The following is a 19,473-nucleotide window of genomic DNA, read 5'->3' as shown; positions in this document are numbered from 1 at the left end:
TACAACATAGGTTCAAATCCTACCTCCTCCATGATCACCCCAGCCTCTAGGGGCCTGTTCTTGCAAACATAGTAGTTATGAGGTCCATGCCTCTTACTTGAAACTTAGTACATGCTTCTGTGTAGGGAGCTAAAAAAACAAACAAAAAAACAGAGTGAAAGATATAAACAGAAGTTCTGTATTCTTAATTAAACTCTAAGTGCCTTGAAAACCACAGTGTACTTTATACCAGTGGCTCCTCAACCCTGGATGTCTATTTAAGTTGCCTGGGTGGGAAATGGTAAAAATAAAATCAAAGTCTAGAGTTGGGCCTAGGAATCTGTGTTTTTTTGTTTTGTTTTGTTTTTTTTAAGTTTCCCAAAAGATTCAAAGGTTCAGCTGGAGGAGTGAACCACTGCCTTTTGCCTTGAACTTCCTAATTCCCACCTCAGTGAATCACATTCTGGAAGTGCTCAGTAAAGGGCTGATAAACATGTTGACTAAGCTGAGCCCTTCTTCCTATGTTTGAAATTATCACTACTTCCAATGGATTATCCAAAATGCTTCAAATGTTACCCCAGGGAGTCAGGGGTTACCCCAGGGAGTCAAATGTTACCCCAGGGAGTCAAATGACCCCAGGGAGTCAGTTATACCAATGCATATTACTGTGTGCTCACATGACTTTATAATTAGAAATAGGAATATTAAATGCTTTACAGAGTCCCATGGACCCTCTTGTTCTAAAACCCTAGGTATAATTTTTAATTAGCTGACTAGAGCATCAAACTGTGGTGAAGTATTCAAGACCTTTTAAATACTTTGGGCATTATTTGAGTAAATGCACAAGCCATCATGGCCCTATGGAAGTCATGACTCTATGGCCACATGATCTTAGGTAAAAGGCTACAACACTTTTTCTCAGCATCTACCCAGAGGGGGGGAAATATTGCAGTTAGTTTTAAAATAACAAATCTGAAACATCCAAAAATGATTCATTCTCAAATTGTCAGCATTATACCATGGGCAAGAGTACAGACCATGTACCTCATTTGCCTGATTGTACAAATGAACTGGGACAAATTGAAATACTGCACCTCCCTTAGCAATTAACAATCAAAACTCATCTTCTGGTCTGGCTTAATTACGGTCTCCTTTCCATTTAAATATAAGAAGAAAATAAAGGTGTTTTGTGCTCTGTCGTTTTCTTGTTTTAATCTCCATAGCAATGGACTCTTCTCTGGGGCAGTTGGCTCTTCCACCTTAATTCAGTATGCCAGGAGTGTCAGCCTGCATTAAATTGGCTAGCAAGAAAGCCATCCCACAGTCCTTTTAATGCACAAAACTAGCCAAGCATCCTAAGGGGTGCTGGTGTGGTAATGTCCCCACAAACCCAAGGTGATAGGGAGTAACTGAGACAGAATCTGGGGGTGGATGAAGTCTTTGGAGTCTATAACAAGTGTGAAAATATTCCATGGATCAGAGTATAAAGCAAATGGAAAAGTCATCAGATAGACAGAGGTGTCCATTTCCTAGAAAATGATGAGGATGGAACTGATTAAAGATACAGAGCACAGAATATCAGATAGGGTCCCTCTCCACTTTCCATCCCCAGCAGACAGTTATGAAATGTTGCGTACCTCCTGATATATTGATCAATTTCAATTAATAAGAGCAAATCTAGTATCTGGGTTTTACAAGGGGTACTTCATCCATTTTGGAAGAAAAGGCAAACACATAAGTCAAAATTTTAAATAAAATCCAAACAACTGTATGGCAGATGTCATAAGAAAGCCTGTGAGCTTTGTAAATAAGTGATATAAACCCATGAGTGCCATGAGTTCAAATGAAGACAAGACCACTGAAGGCTAAGAAAGGACTGAAGAAATGCATCAAAGGGAGACTGAGCAAAATCTGGAAGGGTGACTGTTGAGGTAACAGTGAAATTTTGAAAAACTGGCTCAGCACAGGCATCAACCAATTAGAAGTGGATGCTGGCCAGCACACCTGTATGGTACTGAGTATCAGATCCGTACCGAGTGGGTCAGGTTGGCTTCTTTAAGAGGAACAGAGAAGCAGGCAGGTGAGAGAAACAGCAAATGTAAGGTGAGAAAGCACATGGACAGCAAATAGTGGCTCTGATTTAAGCAGAGGGTTAGACTATATGCTGTTGAAGTGGGCAACAAACCATTGAAATATTTTGAAGCAAGCAATGACATAAGCAGTGTTCTGGAATGTGACTTCCGTAAAGGAAGGATTCTCTTTTCTTCCATGCTTCAGTCCCAGTGCCTTAAACAGGACCTAGCATTTAGAAGGATTTCAAAAACTGTTTGGGGAATGAGTAATTGTGTCAACAGGATGCTGGAAAGGGATGCTCTACCTTCTCATGTCTTTTCAGGCACATCTGTGAAAAAGTCCTTCCACCCCCTCTCCTCCCATAGATACTCAAGGCTCTCCTATCAGGTTATAGGAATGCTAAGGGTTTCTAATTCTATTTCTATGTGGATAAAAAAAGCAAGCAGAAGTGGAAACAGCATTTCCCTACCTTATCTCCTTAGCTTATCCTTCCAAAGTAGGTGACTGGGAAGAATTTATCATGGTACCTTACATGTTACGTGTTACCTTACATGTTACATGTTACATGATACCTTACAATTAAGGATCCTGGTGACAAAACAAAACAAAACAAAACAAAACAAAACAAAACAACAAAAACAAAAACCTGCCCTATGGTATTCAGCAGGACTTGGGGAAACACGTCATGGTCCATCGATATAGACAGTCAGTTTCAACAGTCAAGATAAGGGTGAATGAGAGCAATGCTCCTAACTTTCAATCACATGTTAGTCCCTCCCCACTTCTCCATGTTGGAAATTGCACTTATATCCACCCAGTTACTCAAGCCATAAAACGTTGACTCCTCCGTATTTTTACCTACCACATGCAATCCATCAAGTCTTCTACATTTTTAACTTCAAAATACATCTGCTTCTCCTCATCTTCCCTCTTCCCAGTCACAATCATTTCATTCTTGGAATGCTGAAATAGCCCCCTACCTGCTCTCTCAATTTCCAATCTAATCCTATTCCCATTCATTCTCCACACAACAGAAGCTGTCTTCTTAAATGTTTATCAGAGTATATCATTCCCTTTCCATTACTTTCAAATGCATTTAGAATAAAACCCAGCTTCTTGCCTTGGGCTTTTCTCTCTCTTGCAACTGAGTAAATATGGATGAAAAATATAGCACTGTCATCGCACAGCTCCATCCAGAACTGAGCCAAGGGGCTTGCTTTGACTTCTCTTAGCCTCAGCTTCCTTATTTGCAAAATAAAACTGTTGGGAAAGAAGACCTGGAAGGCCCCATTAGTTTCTAAAAACTGTTATTACATTGCTTTTGTATGCAATTCTAACTGGCCCCAAAACTCAAAAACTATGAAGTTAAGAGTTTGTGCCTCCCTCTAGTTCCTCTTCACTTTCCTGAGCAGAATATCCAAGAAAGTGGCCTAGGCCTGACCTCTTTCCATCACATCCCTGGTTGCAACCCTCCTCATGTGCTCTCTACCCTTGGCCACCAGGGTCTCCCTCTCAGGTTTTGTCCTGTCGCTTGTCCTGTTTCATTCCCTGATAAGTGTGAGCCCTCCTCCACTTTTTCTCTTTCAAGAAAACAAGGATCTTTGAGTCCTTTTCCAGATTTGTTTCCTAACTTCTCTCTGCCAAGTCTCCTTGTCCCTCAGACCAGATATCAGATATGCTGGCACCAAACAATAGGAATTAAAAAAAAAAAAAAAAGGAGTACAGAGAGAGAAAAGGAAACAGAACAAGTCCTCACTAGGTCCAATATAACAGAGCCAATATTAGACATCTATAATGGGTAAAAAGGTATACTCAGAGAATAGGAGAATAAAAAACTTATAACTGTATAATTAAAATTATGAACCAAATTAATGAGATAGCCATAAAATGAGTTGGAAAGAAGATACTTTATGAATTCACCAACACTAATATCAACTAAGCTGGGATCCTGGGGAACACATGTAACAGTGGCAAACACACTTCCTTCCTGATGCAGAAACCTCCAGTTGTCTAATTAACTTGGATGAAGACATTTCTCAGAGCCAGGAAGTGGGAAGGGAAAGGACATAATTGAATCATTAGGATATTGCCCCGGCTGACACAAATATCAGAATCTCAGAGCACTGTGGAGATAGCAAAGTTGGATTTCAGTCCTGATTCTGTCACTGCCAAAGTGTGTGATCTCAGCCAAACCACATAACCTCATAGAATTCCACTTCCTTCCTGAATTCCTGTCTATAAGTGAAGAATTTAAAATAGACATACAATTCTTTTTTTTTTTATTTATTTATTTATTTTTTTTTTAATTTATTTTTGGGACAGAGAGAGACAGAGCATGAACGGGGAGGGGCAGAGAGAGAGGGAGACACAGAATCGGAAACAGGCTCCAGGCTCTGAGCCATCAGCCCAGAGCCTGACGCGGGGCTCGAACTCACAGACCGCGAGATCGTGACCTGGCTGAAGTCGGACTCTTAACCGACTGCGCCACCCAGGCGCCCCTAGACATACAATTCTTAAAAGAGCAGCTTCAACCTATGTTTAACGGAAACAGTTTCTCAGAAGTCAATGAGGACAATAGAAAAAAGCCTGGCTGTTCTCACTCAAGAGAGTCTCAGACCTTCTCCCTGCATGGCCCTCACTGCCACCAACACCAACCCAACACTCCAGGGTCGGAGAAGTCCAGTCAGTGACTACAGGTGGTGCCTTGTGGGTGTAAGGTTCAACTTCATAAAACAGACATTATGCTGTGTTTCCTTGTGGGCTTGCATGGACACTGGCACTTAATTAGGAGATCCCAAATATTCCTGGTTTTACATAAAATATTTAGTTCTTCAAATCACCAAAGATAGCTATTAATTTCATTTCAATTAGCAAGTCGTTAAAAAGGAGATGTTAAACTGAGAACACTCGCACATGATGCTTGAAAATACTCTAAGCTTAAATATACAAATTCTTTCCCATTTGGCTTCAATGTGTAAAACTGGTCCTTCTGAGCCATATGCAATAAGCTATAAAGTTTTTCTGTGTTCTTACCTTAGGGTTTTGATACAAAGATGGATAAAACAGGATTTGGGAACACATGAACATGTACATTTAAGGCCACTGAGAATCAAAGCTTACCAACAGGAGATGAGGGCCAGGGTTGGCAAGATAAGACTATCATTCCACAGTGGTCAAGTGTAGTAACTTGGCAGGGAGAGGGAAGCAATCAATGTCAGATGTAGCCATACTTCAGTAAAGAGATCAACTACTAGAGAGAACTGAAATATTGACTTTTAGTCCCTGAACTTTCCAAAATCATAAGCACAAAAATAACATACACAACATAGATAACCTTGACAAATCAAAGGAAAAGACAGACAATCTAATATAAAGGTAGGCAAATGATTGCAATGGACACTGCAAAGAGGATTTTCAATGGGAAATCAGCATGTGAAAAGATGGCTCAAAACTCATTGGTCATTAAGGAAACACAAAGTAAAACCACAACTACCACATACCCAAACAAATGGCTTTCACAAAATCCTAGGTGTTGGCAAGGATATAGAGCTACTGAAATATGCATTTACTGCCTGTTGGGAGTGTAAATTGGTAATCTCTGGAAAACTATTTGGCAGTATGTTCAAAACCCAAATAGGTTAAAAAAGAAGATGGCGGCATAGGAGGGCACTGGGCTCACCATGTCCTGCTGATCACTTAGATTCCACCCACACCTGCCTATATAACCCAGAAAACCACCAGAAGACTAGCAGAACAGACTCTCTGGAGCCAAGCATAGACAAGAGGCCCATGGAAGAGGGTAGGAAGGGCGGGGAGGCATTGTGCGCTACATGGACTGGTGGGAGGGAGCTGGGCGGTGGAGGGGCAGCCCCCCGGCAAGGCAGAGCCCCCAAGTCTGGCTTGCAAATGCGGAGAGGCCAGATGGAGTGTGTTCTGACAGCCAGCAGGACTTAACATCTGGAATGTTAAAAGTCAACAGCTCTGCTTGGAGAGTGGGAGGGCGAGAGGACACCGGGAGGGAGAGGTGTTGAGCCCTAGAAGACAGAACTCAGCGTGGCGGGGAACAAAGGTGCAGTCAAGCACCATCTCCCTCTCCCATTCCCCAGCCAAAATCAAAGGGAACCAGTTCCCGTCACTGAACTTACTTGCTTGAACCATACAAGCACCCAATGCTGTGCTTCTGGGGATCCATCCCTCCAATGGATATGCCTCCCTCCGAGAGCTGCAGGGCACACAGGGGACCACCTATGGCAAAGCAAGCTAAGCCTGCCCCTCCCGCCCCTATGCACCTTACAGATCCACCCCAGCTAATACACCAGATCCCATCAAAGCAGCACCACAAGCCTGGAAGTGTGCAAGTAGCCCGGACAGGGGCCACACCACTCCACAGTGAGTTGGGCCCTTGGGAGAGGGGAAGATAAGGTACACACCAGTCTGACTGTGGCCCCAGCGGTGGGCTGGGGGCAGACATCAGGTCTCACTGAGGGCCTGCCCACCAACACAAGTTTCTCCACACTGCACAGGGGAAGTGCCCTGCAGTTTCACACCACCCCAGGGGCTACCCAAAATGATGAAACAGAAGAATTCTCCTCAAAAGAAACTCCAGGAAGTAGTGACACTAACAAATTGATCAAAAATTATGTAAGCAATATAACAGAACAAGAATTTAGAATAATAGTCATAAAATTAATCACAGGGCTTGAAAAAAGTATAGAGGACAGCAGAGAATCTTTTGCTACAGAGACCAAGGGACTAAGAAATAGTCATGAGGAGCTAAAAAATGCTATAAATGAGGTGCAAAATAAAATGGAGGTGACCACAGCTTGGATTGAAGAGGCAGAGGAGAGAATAGGTGAATTAGAAGATAAAATGATGGAAAAAGAGGAAGCTGAGAAAAGAGAGATAAAAAAAAATCCACCAGTATGAGGGGAGAATTACAGAATTAAGTCATGCAATCAAACAGAGCAATATCTGTTATCATAGGTATTCCAGAAGAAGAAGAAGAGAAAGGGGCATAAAGTGTACTTGAACAAATCATAGCTGAGAACTTCCATGATCTGGGGAAGGAAACAGGCATTGAAATCCAAGAGGCACAGAGAACTCTCTTCAGATGTAACTTGCGTCAATCTTCTGCACGACACATCATAGTGAAACTGGCAAAATACAAGGATAAAGAAAATTCTGAAAGCAGCTAGGGATAAACACACTCTAACATAAAGGGAGATGCATAAGACTAGTGCCAGACCTATATACTGAAACTTGGCAGGCCAGAAAGGAATGGCAGGAAATCTTCAATGTGATGAACAGAAAAAAAATATGTAGACGTGAATCCTTTATCCAGCAAGTCTGTCATTCAGAATAGAAAGAGAGATAAAGGTCTTCCCAAACAAACAAAACCTTCAGGAATTAATCACCGTGAAACCAGCCCTACAAGAGATCCTAAGGGGGATTCTGTGAGTGAAATGTTGCAAGGACCACAAAGTACCAGAGACATCACTACAAGCATGAAACCTACAGACATCACAGTGACTCTAAACCCATATCCTTCAATAATAACACTGAATGTAAAAGGACTAAATGCTCCAACCAAACGACATAGGATATCAGAACAGATTAAAAAAAGCAAGACCCATCTATTTGTTGTCTACAAGAGACTCATCTTAGACCTGAGGACACCTTCAGATTGGAAGTGAGGGGATGGAGAACTATCTATCATGCTACTGGAAGTCAAAAGAAAGCTGGAGTAGCCATAGTTATATCAGACAAACTAGACTTCAAATTAAAGTCTGTAACAAGAGATGAAGAAGGGCATTACATAATAATTACAGGGTCTATTCATCAGGAAGAGCTAGACATATAAATGTCTATGAGCCAAATACAAAGCGCTCAAATACATAAAACAATCACAAACATAAGCAACCTTATTGATAAGAATGTGGTAATTGCAAGGGACTTTAATACTCCACTTGCAGCAATAGATAGATGATCTAGACACAGGATCAATAAAGAAACAAGGGTCCTGAATGATACATTGAATCGGATGGACTTGACAGGTTTATTTAGAACTCTGCATCCCAAAGCATCAGAATATACTTTCTTCTCGAATGCACATGGAATATTCTCCAAGATAGATCACATACTGGGTCACAAAACAGCCCTTCATAAGTATACAAGAATTGAGATCATACCATGCATACTTTCAGACCACAATGCTATGAAACTTGAAATCAACCACAGGAAAAAGTCTGGAAAACCTCCAAAAGCATGGAGGTTAAAAAACACCCTACTAAAGAATAAATGGGTCAACCAGGCAATTAGAGAAGAAATTTAAAAATATATGGAAACAAATGAAAATGAAAACACAACAATCCAAATGCTTTGGGATGCAGCGAAGGCCATCCTCAGAGGAAAATACATTGCAATCCAGCCTATATCAAGAAACAAGAAAAATCCCAAATACAAAATCTAAGGGCACACCTAAAGGAAATAGAGGCAGAACAGCAAGGACACCCCAAACCAAGCCGAAGAAGAGAAATAATAAAGATCAGAGCAGAAATAAACAATAAAGATTCTAAAAAAAAAAACTGTAGAGCAGATCAATGAAACCAAGAGTTGTTTTTTTTGAAAAAATAAACAAAATTGATAAACCTCTAGCCAGGCTTCTCAAAAAGAAAAGGGAGAGGACCCGAATAGATAAAATCATGAATGAAAATGGAATTATTACAACCAATCCCTCAGAAATACAAGCAATTATCAGCAAATACTATGAAAAATTATATGCCAACAAACTGAACAACCTGGAAGAAATGGACAAATTCCTAAGCACCCACACACTTCCAAAACTCAAACAGGAAGAAATAGAAAACTTTAACAGACCCATAACCAGCAAAGAAATTGAATCAGTTACCAAAACTCTCCCAACAAATAAGAATCCAGGACCAGATGGCTTCCCTAGGGAATTCTACCAGACATTTAAAGCAGAGATAATACCTATCTTTCTCAAGCTATTCTAAAAAATAGAAAGGGAAGGACAACTTCCAGACTCATTCTATGAAGCCAGCATTACTTTGATTTCTAAACCAGACAGAGACCCAGCAAAAAAGAGAACTACAGGCCAATACCCCTGATGAATATGGATGCAAAAATTCTCAACAAGATACTAGCAAATCGAATTCAACAGCATATGAAAAGAATTCTTCGCCATGATCAAGTGGGATTCATTCCTGGGCTGCAGGGCTGGTTCAACATTTGCAAATCAGTCAATGTGATACATCAAATTAATAAAAGAAAAGATAAGAACCACGTGGTCCTGTCAATTGATGCAGAAAAAGCATTTGACAAAATTCAGCAACCTTTCTTAACAAAAACCCTCGAGTAAGTCAGGATAGAAGGAACATACTTAAACATCATAAAAGCCATTTATGAAAAGCGCACAGCTAACATCATCCTCAATGGGGAAAAACTGAGAGCTTTCCCCCTGAGATCAGGAACACAACAGGGATGTCCACTCTCACCACTGTTGTTTCACATAGTGTTGGAAGTGCTAGCATCAGCACTCACACAACAAAAGGAAATCAAAGGCATCAAAATTGGCAAAGATGAAGTCAAGCTTTCACTTTTTGCAGATGACATGATATTATACACGGGAAATCCGATAGACTCCACCAAAAGTCTGCTAAAACTGATACATGAATTCAACAAAGTCACAGGATACAAAATCAATGTACAGAAATCAGTTGCATTTTATACACTAAAAATGAAGCAACAGAATGACAAATAAAGAAACTGATCCCATTCACAATTGCACCCAGAATCATAAAATACCTAGGAATAAACCTAACCAAAGATGTAAAAGATCTGTATGCTGAAAACTATAGAAAGCTTATGAAGGAAATTGAGGAAGATATAAAGAAATGGAAAAACATTCCGTGCTCATGGATTGGAAGAATATTGTTAAAATGCCAATACTACCCAAAACTAACTACACATTCAATGCAATCCCAATCAAAATTGCACCAGAATTCTTCTTGAAGCTGGAACAAACAATCCTAAAATTTGTATGGAACCACAAAAGACCCCAAATAGCCAATGTAATATTGAAGAAGAAGACCAAAGCAGGAGGAATCACAATCCCAGACTTTAGCCTCTACTCCAAAGCTGTAACCATCAAGACAGCATGGTAATGGCACAAAAACAGACATAGACCAATGGAATATAATAGAGACTCCAGAATTGGACCCACAAAAGTATGGCCAACTAATCTTTGACAAAGCAGGAAAGAGTATCCAAGGAAAAAAGACAGTCTCTTTAACAAATGGTGCTGGGAGAGCTGGACAGCAACATGCAGAAGGATGAAACTAGACCACTTTCTCACACCATTCACAAATTAAACTCAAAATGGATAAAGGACCTGAATGTGAGACAGGAAACCATCAACACCCTAGAGGAGAAAGCAAGAAAAAAACCTCTCTGACCTCAGCCACAGCAATTTCTTACTTGACACATCCCCAAAGGCAAGGGAATTAAAAGCAAAAATGAACTATTGGGACCTCATGAAGATGAAAACCTTTTGCACTGCAAAGGAAACAATCAACAAAACTAAAAGGCAACCAACAGAATGGGAATGACATATCAAACAAAGAGCTAGTATCCAAAATCTATAAAGAATTCACCAAACTCCATACCCGAAAGACAAATAATCCAGTGCAGAAATGGGCAGAAGACATGAATAGACACTTCTCTAAAGAAGACATCCGGATGGCCAACAGGCACATGAAAAGATGCTGAACATCGCTCCTCGTCAGGGAAATACAAATCAAAACCACACTCAGATACCACCTCACGCCAGTCAGAGTGGTTAAAACGAACAAATCAGGAGACTATAGATGCTGGCGAGGATGTGGAGAAATGGGATTCCTCTTGCACTATTGGTGGGAATGCAAACCGGTGCAGCTGCTCTGGAAAACAGTGTGGACATTCCTCAAAAAATTAAAAATAGATCTACCCTATGACCCAGCATTAGCGCTGCTAGGAATTTACCCAAGGGATACAGGAGTGCTGATGCATAGGGGCACTTGTACCCCAATGTTTACAGCAGCACTTCCAACAATAGCCAAATTATGGAAAGAGCCTAAATGTCCATCAACTGATGAATGGATAAAGAAATTGTGCTTTATACACACAATGGAATACTATGTGGCAATGAGAAAGAATGAAATACGGCCTTCTGTAGCAACGTGGATGGAACTGGAGAGTGTTATGCTAAGTGAAATAAGTCATACAGAGAAAGACAGATACCATATGTTTTCACTCTTTTGTGGATGCTGAGAAACTTAACAGAAGGCCATGGGGGAGGGGAAGGAAAAAAAAGTTAGAGAAAGAGGGAGCCAAAACATAAGATACTCTTAAAAACTGAGAACAAACTGAGGGTTGATGGGGGGTGGGAGGGAGGGGTGGGTGGGTGATGGGCATTGAGGAGGGCACCTTTTGGGATGAGCACTGGGTGTTGTATGGAAACCAATTTGACAATAAATTTCACATTAAGAAAAAAAAAAGCTAAATATATGCCTAACTATGGCCCAGCCTCCCACTCCCAACAGAAACACTTTACAATGTATACTAAAAGACACATAGAAGAATGATCACTGAGCGCAGCACTATTCTGTAACAGGAAAAACTGGAAGCAACTCCAGTGTCCACTGACAGTAGAATAGATAAGTCGCAGCATATTCATACAATTCAATGTGTCACAGCAGTGAGAATGACCTGCTATACACACAGACATAACTGACTCTCTCTCTCTCTCTCTCTCTTTCTGTCTCACACACACACACACACACACACAATCCTCAGATAATGCATGGAGAAGACAGAATGTATACCTCCATTAATGTAAAGTTCACAAAAGGCAAAATATTAATGGTAATAGAAAACAGGGTAATGGTGACCTTTCAGGGAAAGGGTGTAGTGTCTGATGGGGCACAAGGAAAGCCTATAGGGTGCTGGTAATGTTTATTTATCAGATGGTGGTTACACAGGCGTGTTTACTTTGTGAGTATTCCTCAAGCTGTATACTTAGGAATTGTGCACTTTTCTGACAGTATGTTATACATCAATTTAAATTTTTTTTTTAATTTTTTTTTTAACGTTTATTTATTTTTGAGACAGAGACAGAGCATGAACGGGGGAGGGTCAGAGAGAGAGGGAGACACAGAATCGGAAGCAGGCTCCAGGCTCTGAGCCATCAGCCCAGAGCCGGACGCGGGGCTCGAACTCACGGACCGTGAGATCGTGACCTGAGCCGAAGTCGGACGCTCAACCGACTGAGCCACCCAGGCGCCCCTATACATCGATTTAAATTTAACAATACATTTTAAGTTTTAATTATTCGTTTTTCAAAGTAACCTATTAATCCTCTGAAAACACTACTTTCATCATTATAGATAGTTTTATTTCTACTCTTCTTACTCCTTCTCAAAAGAAAAAATGAAGCTTAGAGCTTTGCTAAAAGCCAACAATATCTACACTAGAATGTAAGCCCCACTAGGGAAGGAACTAGTTTTTTTTTTTATTTCTTTTGTGTCTTCCATAAGACTGATCACATGGCTAACCAAGCAATAAGTACCTCGTAAAAAATTTATTTGAATTCCTACAAGAAGTCCTCTAACATTATAATCTTAGTTTTCACAGAGTTCCTAATATTTATTTAGAAATCTCAGTACTACTAATTTTTCCATGTAATGTGTCATGATTTTTTGCAGTATGGCTAATGGACTTTGTTTGTTTGTTTTTTTAATGGAGCCAATGGTCTCTAGTGGGTGACACTGACAATAAATGACCAGCAAACAAATACATACTTCTAACCGATGATGTGTGTGTACACAGGAAAAGTTCAGACTGCTGGGACCAAATGTAGCAGGAGGCCAGGTAAAGTCCCACAGGGTGGCCATTACAAAAGATTTTCTCAAAAAAGTGGCATCTGTGAAGTGATGGCTGAAGTGTGTTTCCTAGTTTCCAAGGCAAGAGGGTAGGGGAGGAAGTGCATTCATACATTATCTTGTTTACTCCTTCCAGCAGCTGGAGGAAGTAGTTAGGATTTCATTTCACTGCCTGGAGAAACTGAGGTTCAGTGAAATTCAAACAACTTTTCCAAGTTCCCACAGCTAGCATGGGGATTAAGGAGTGCACTTGTGGTGATGAGCACCAGGTGATGTATGGGATTGTTTAATTTTATGCACCTAGTTCCCTTGATAGGAAGACCATAATTATCCAAATGAGGAAAGGAGCTAATTACTTTGGCCCAAATTGAGTAGTAATCACACACACACACACACACACACACACACACACACACACACACACACACACACACAGGTTTCAGAAAAGCCAACACTATTCCACGTTTTTCTCACCTAAAACTCCCAGTCTTTGAATTTAACCTTAAGATACTGACAGAAAGGGGCCAGGGAGCAGGTAATAAGATTTTTCTTGAATGAAATGTTAAAAATATTGGAAGTTATATCTTGTAAATTTGAATTTGGTGAAATTTTAGTTAGAAACATATCAGATACAATTCATGTGTCCAGGAACAACAAAAAAGAGGTCACAGTACTTTACTTCTTAAACACTCTATTATATCAGAAATGCTTTCCATATATCTTAGGAAGATTCACATCTCAATACATGCAGTTATGCCTTCAACAAGAATTGTGGCATGTTGGGACTCTGTTTCTCATGATTTTTCACAGATGAAAACTGTGCTGTTATAAAAGTACATTCTCTCAGCTATTAATCACACATGCCTTAAATAGAAGACATTAACATTTTATAAATAACAATAAAGAATGAAAGCCAGATTTTAAAGCAGCTCCTGCTTAGATGTTTAGGACATTATGTAAACAGTTAGAGACAACAATGAAAACACCATAAAGTTAATTACCACAAATTAAATAAAATAAATTAAAGGCCAGAACTGTTAAACTGTTTCAATGGAACTTGGCTGTGCTCAGATAGTCGCGTTGATGTTAAAGAGCTAGATCTAGAAATATGAACAAAATCATGAAATACTATAAATCCTGACATCTATTTTCAGATTTCTTCTTTCTCCATTACCTTATAACTTGATGGGCTTTGAAATAGTTTTGGAGTTTATTTTAAATTTGGAAACAATCTTAGGAGTCGCCTTCTTGTTAGCCCTCATTTTATGGGTGAGAATGCAGCCGTATGGGGATGTGAGTGATTTGTCCAACTCAACACTGGGTTTGTGGACACCCTGGAACCAGAATTCAGGTCTCCTGACTCCTGCTAAAGCACAATTTTCCCTAACAAAATTCCTTCCAGGAAATAGTACACCCCGTTCATGAATTCTTTCATGCCTTTACTTTCTATCTCTTTTGTGAATCGGTCCTTTTTTCCCTACTTTGTTCTAATAGAGACAATATAACATGGTGGTGAAGAGCAAAGACGGTAGGCTCAAGAGGACCTGGGTTCAAGCCGAGGGCTTTGCACCTTCCTGGTCATTGTCCTTAGACATGGGGGGGGGGGGGGTACCAATTCATCTCAGTTTGCCTAGGACTTTCCGGTTTTAAAACTGAAGGTCCTGAGTCTTGGCAGCCACCTCAGTCCCATATAAATTAGGTTAGCTATTTACTTAACTCTATAAGCTTGAGCTCTTATATCTGTAAAATATGGATCATCATCATTCTTATGCCTCATAGTGCTGCTAGGAGATCAAATGAATGAATAACTGCATGAAAATATTCAGCATAGCTCCTAAGCCTGGCTCATCTAAGCCCTCATTTCCATATGGATCCTTTCCTCTTCCACCTCTCCATGTTAGAGATGTAGATTTGAAAGTCTGTAAGACTCAAGTGATATGTAAAGCCAAGAGAGAAAAGAGTTTCCTGAGAAACAGGACAAGCAGCTGACTTGTGGAGGGTGGGAACAGCACAGAAAGAAAGAAAGAGAGTGCCTTGAGGCACTTGGTCAGCATAATCAGACAAGAAATGAAAGAATTTCAGGGCAATGGCATGCTTGGAAAAACTTAGTAACAAATTCTACTCTTGAGTCTATAAACATATGCAGATTCCATAAAGGATTTCTTTTTTTATTTTTTTAAATGTTTATTTATTTTTGAGAGACAGAGTATGAGCAGGGGAGGGGTAAGGAGAGAGAGGGAGACACAGAATCTGAAGCAGGCTCCAGGCTCTGAGCTGCCAGCACAGAGCCCAACTCAGAGCTTGAACTCACAAGCCATGAGATCATGACCTGAGCTGAAGTAGGAAGCTTAACCAACTGAGCTACCCAGGTGTCCCTCCAAAAAGGATTTTGTAAAAGTAAGTAAAAAGAGGAAGTGAGAGTGAGGGGTAAATAGGTATAATACTTTGCTACATGGGATAAGTTTAGAAACATGAAGAATCATCAAAAGAGACAAAAACACCTATAATTACCACATCACTGATATAGACAGTACCATATCTAGCATTTATATCTTTCTAGAAAAAAAAATATCGAAGTGGAATAACATATTGAACAACAAATATCAAAACACCTATCTTTTTCTCACCAATATCTGGCTGAAGTCTTTTTCCCCAGGAGTGAGACAGGCCTGAATCAGGTAGAAATCTTTAGTAATCAGGAGTAGAAAATAAATGCAGAGTGGTGATAGCAAAGAAACTGTGAATGCTGTTCTAGTTCCTAGACATAGGCAGAGGCTACTTGGAATTCAGTCGCAGTGGGAAACCCAGAACTCAGCCCAATTCCCACATCAGGTGCAGGATCAGGACCAGGCCCTGCTGAAAAACCACCAGATGAGAGGAGGCAGAAAATACAACTTCCAAACCATTCTTGGAGCAAGGACTTATCAAAAGCTCTATACTGGGGAGGCAGAAGATATACACATGTCCCACCACCCAGACCAGCCATACCAGCCACTGGCTCAGAGACAGAACTTGAAATATCATCAGTATCACAAGGGCAGGAGCCTCTAGGAACCAACCTAAGACCTGGTTCTGGAATGGAAAACACTGTGTCAACTACAGTACTATGAATCAGAATGCAGTGAGTATAAACAAAACATAAAAATATGATACAACTTCTACTCTACATAAGCCTGAAAATTATTATAAAATCATTTCAAAATTACAAAACACATGCCCAAAACAAACACTAAGAAAGATACAGTTAATAAAATCAACAACTCTGTAGTAATTCACTCCATCGGAAATGAAAATGATAAAAGAATTTAAAATAAGTAGGTTAAGAATCCACCAAGAGACAGAGGAGGAAATAATATTCCTAAAAATATATATATGAAAATATGAAACAAAGAAGCCAGAAATAAAGACATAAAAAAAATCAGAGCTTTTAGGATAAAAATATATCCCTCTTTTAGGGGCACCTGAGTGGCTCAGTCGGTTGAGTGTCTGACTTTGGCTCAGGTCACAATCTCACAGTTCATGAGTTCAAGCCCCACCTCAGAGTCTCTGCTGTCAGCGTGGAGCCTGCTTTGGATCCTCTGCCCCTCGTGGTCTCTGCACCTCCCCTGTTCACATGCATGTGCTCTCTCTTGCTCTCTCTCTCTCTCTCTCTCAAAAATAAACATTGAAAAATATATTCTTTGAAAAAATTTTATAAACTCAGTATACAGAATAAAATCTAGACTAGATATGGTATAAGCAAAAATACTGAGGAATTTCCCAGAAGATAACAAAGATATAGATAAAAAGATTAAATAACAATTAAAATTTATAAAACATAGACTAAAAGATCCCAAAATGTGTATAAAAGAAGTTCCAGAAAGGAAAAAAAGAAGAAAAAGAAAACGAAATGGAAAAAAGCAATGTTTGAAGAGCCAGTATTGAAAAATGACACGAATCTTGAGATTCAAAGTACACTCTGAATGCCAGGCAAGAAGAATAAAAATAAATCTATATCCAGACACTTCTTAGCATCAGGAATGAAGAGGAAAGAGTCATCTGTGCTCACTGTCTCTGATTTCTGTCTTCCCATTCTTTTTTGAACCCACTCTCATCAGGCTTTTGCCCTCACTACTCCATCTAAACTGCTTCTAATGGACTCTGTGATGTGCCAACCACAGCCTCTAGAAGAACTTACTCCCCAACTGCTAGAAATGCACCAGGAGACAGTTCTGACCCTTCCTGAGACTGCACTGGCTAAGGGAGTCACTTTGTCCAAAATCAGGGTCCTTTCCAGGACAGCCCACTTTCAATGACTAGTCAACATGGAGTTTATGCAGGTCCAGATACCTCACTCTGTCTCAACAGAACTCCTCATGGGATTTGCTGCAACCTTCAATTAGACTGCATCACAGCCCAACTTCCTGACTTCTTCCCTCCCTTTCACAGATGGCAATTATGAAAGTAATTCTTAACAAACCTCTTACTCATCTCCATCTCAGAGTCTTACTCATCTCCATCTCCTCACAACCTGCCATTCCTTCTATCAAGGTCACTGATGACCTTCATGCTGTTAAACCCAACTGCCAATTCTTAGCCTTTATCTTGGCTCACCTATCAACTGTATTTTACATATTTCATCACTGACTCATTCTTGAAATGTTTTCTGCATTTGGCTCCTAGGAACCCCCACTGTCCTAGACCTTCTCTTACTTTTTTTTTTTTTTTTTACCTCCTCAGTATTTTTGCTGGTTCCTCCTCATCTCACTAACCTCAAAATATCAAAATGTCCCTAGGCTCAGACCTGGAATCTCTTTTCTTTTCCACTACATATATTTATTTTGTTATGTCATCCAGCCTCATGGCTTTAAATACTATCTCTATGTTTATGATTGGCAAATATGTATTTTCAGCCCAGCCCTCTCTCCTTGGCTAGTTCACATTCCCATTTGAGCATCATAAAGGCATCTCAAATTTTTCATATTGAAAGTGAATTCTAATCTTCCTCTGATAATTTTCCCAACATCAGCAAATGACATCTCCATTCTTCCTGGTACTAAGGCATCCCTGACTCCTTTTGTTTTTTGTACATCCCACATCCTATCCATTGGCTAATCCTAAACCAGCAATACTTTCAAAATTGATTCAGAATCTGATAGCTAAGCACTACCTTTGCTATTAACACTCTAGTCCAAACCATTACTATCTCCCACCTAGATTATTAAAGTATCTCTAACTGGCCCCACTCTGCTCCCTGCCTCTATCCTATAATCTATTCTCAACCCAGCAACCAGAGCTATCCCACTAAGTCAGATCATGCCCTGCATTCAAAACCCACTGGTGGCTCACACAGCCCTACATTATCGGTTACTTCACTAACCTAATTTATTACCCCAACCCCTTGCTCACTCTCCTGGAACTACACTGCTTTCCTGGTTGCCCTAGCCAGATAAGGCTTGCATCTGACCTCAAGACATTTACATTTGCTATTTGCTATGTCTGAAATGTTCTTCCTTCAGATCTCCACAAGGTACCAAACCCTCACTTCTTGCAGGTGTGTACTCAAATGTACCCTCTGAGCAAGGACTTCACCAGCCACCTATATACAATTGTGATCCCACCTCCCACAGCCCTCCCTTGCTCCCTCCTTGACTTACTTTCCTCCTTAGCACTAATACTATTTAGCATACCATGTGTTTTACTTGTGGCAGGGCAGAAACTGCTAGCTGACCCCAAATGTGTTTTCTCTTCGTTCCTTCAGCCCACAGCTGAACTACTTTTCCCAGGCACACTTGAAGTTAAATGTGAATAAGTGACTTCATCCTAGCCATGAGAATATGGGCCAAAGTGGTAAGTGCCATCTCCCAGGCTAGCCCTTAGAAACCTCCCATGCTGGGGTGCCTGGGTAGCTCAGTCAGTTAAGCGGCCAACTCTTGGTTTCGGCTCAGGTCACGATCTCACAGTTTGTGAGTTCAAGCCCCACATGAGGCTCTGCACTGACAGTGTGGAGCCTACTTAGGATTCCCTCTCCCTCTCTCTCTCTCTGCCCCTCTCTCCCTCTCTCTCTCTAAATAAATAAACTTAAAACAAAACAAAACAAAACAAAACAAAACAAAAATAACCTCCCATGCCAGGGTGCCTGGATGGCTCAGTCAGTAAGCATCCAACTCTTGGTTTCAGCTCAGGTCACAATCTCACAGTTCGTGAGTTTGAGCCCCTCACCAGGCTCTGTGCTGACAGTGCAGAGCATGTTTCGGATCCTCTCTCTCTCCCTCTCTCTCTCTGCCCCTCCCACTTTATCTCTCTTTCTCTCAAAATAAATAATAAACTTTAGGGGGAAAAAAAAAAACTCCCATGTAATCCTCCACAATCTTTTCCCTCTCTGGCTGCTAGACTGTTGGTGACTCCAGCCCAGCATCAGAACTAAATGTTAAAGATGACACGGTCACAAAGTAGAAGAAGCCTATATCTTGAGAACTCCCTAACTAGGAGCATCTATAACAGA

At 40.5% G+C, this 19,473-nt stretch overlaps 1 protein-coding gene across 2 annotated transcripts in view; it reads right to left on the bottom strand.

The window, feature by feature from the left end:
• The window catches only part of IQCM (IQ motif containing M), a 461,312-nt gene that overhangs the window by 385,814 nt on the left and 56,025 nt on the right, over nucleotides 1–19,473 (bottom strand). For both annotated transcript variants that reach the window (XM_025921378.2, XM_086704127.1), the window contains exon 2: nucleotides 24–129. The gene's annotated coding sequence lies outside the window, so the exon portion shown is untranslated. The remainder of the gene's footprint in view (nucleotides 1–23; nucleotides 130–19,473) is intronic.

Source organism: Puma concolor, chromosome B1 (genome assembly GCF_028749965.1).
Source record: "Puma concolor isolate L17-30 chromosome B1, mPumCon1.1.hap2, whole genome shotgun sequence".
Lineage (NCBI taxonomy): Eukaryota > Metazoa > Chordata > Mammalia > Carnivora > Felidae > Puma > Puma concolor.
This window is presented reverse-complemented; position numbering and strand designations above follow the sequence as displayed.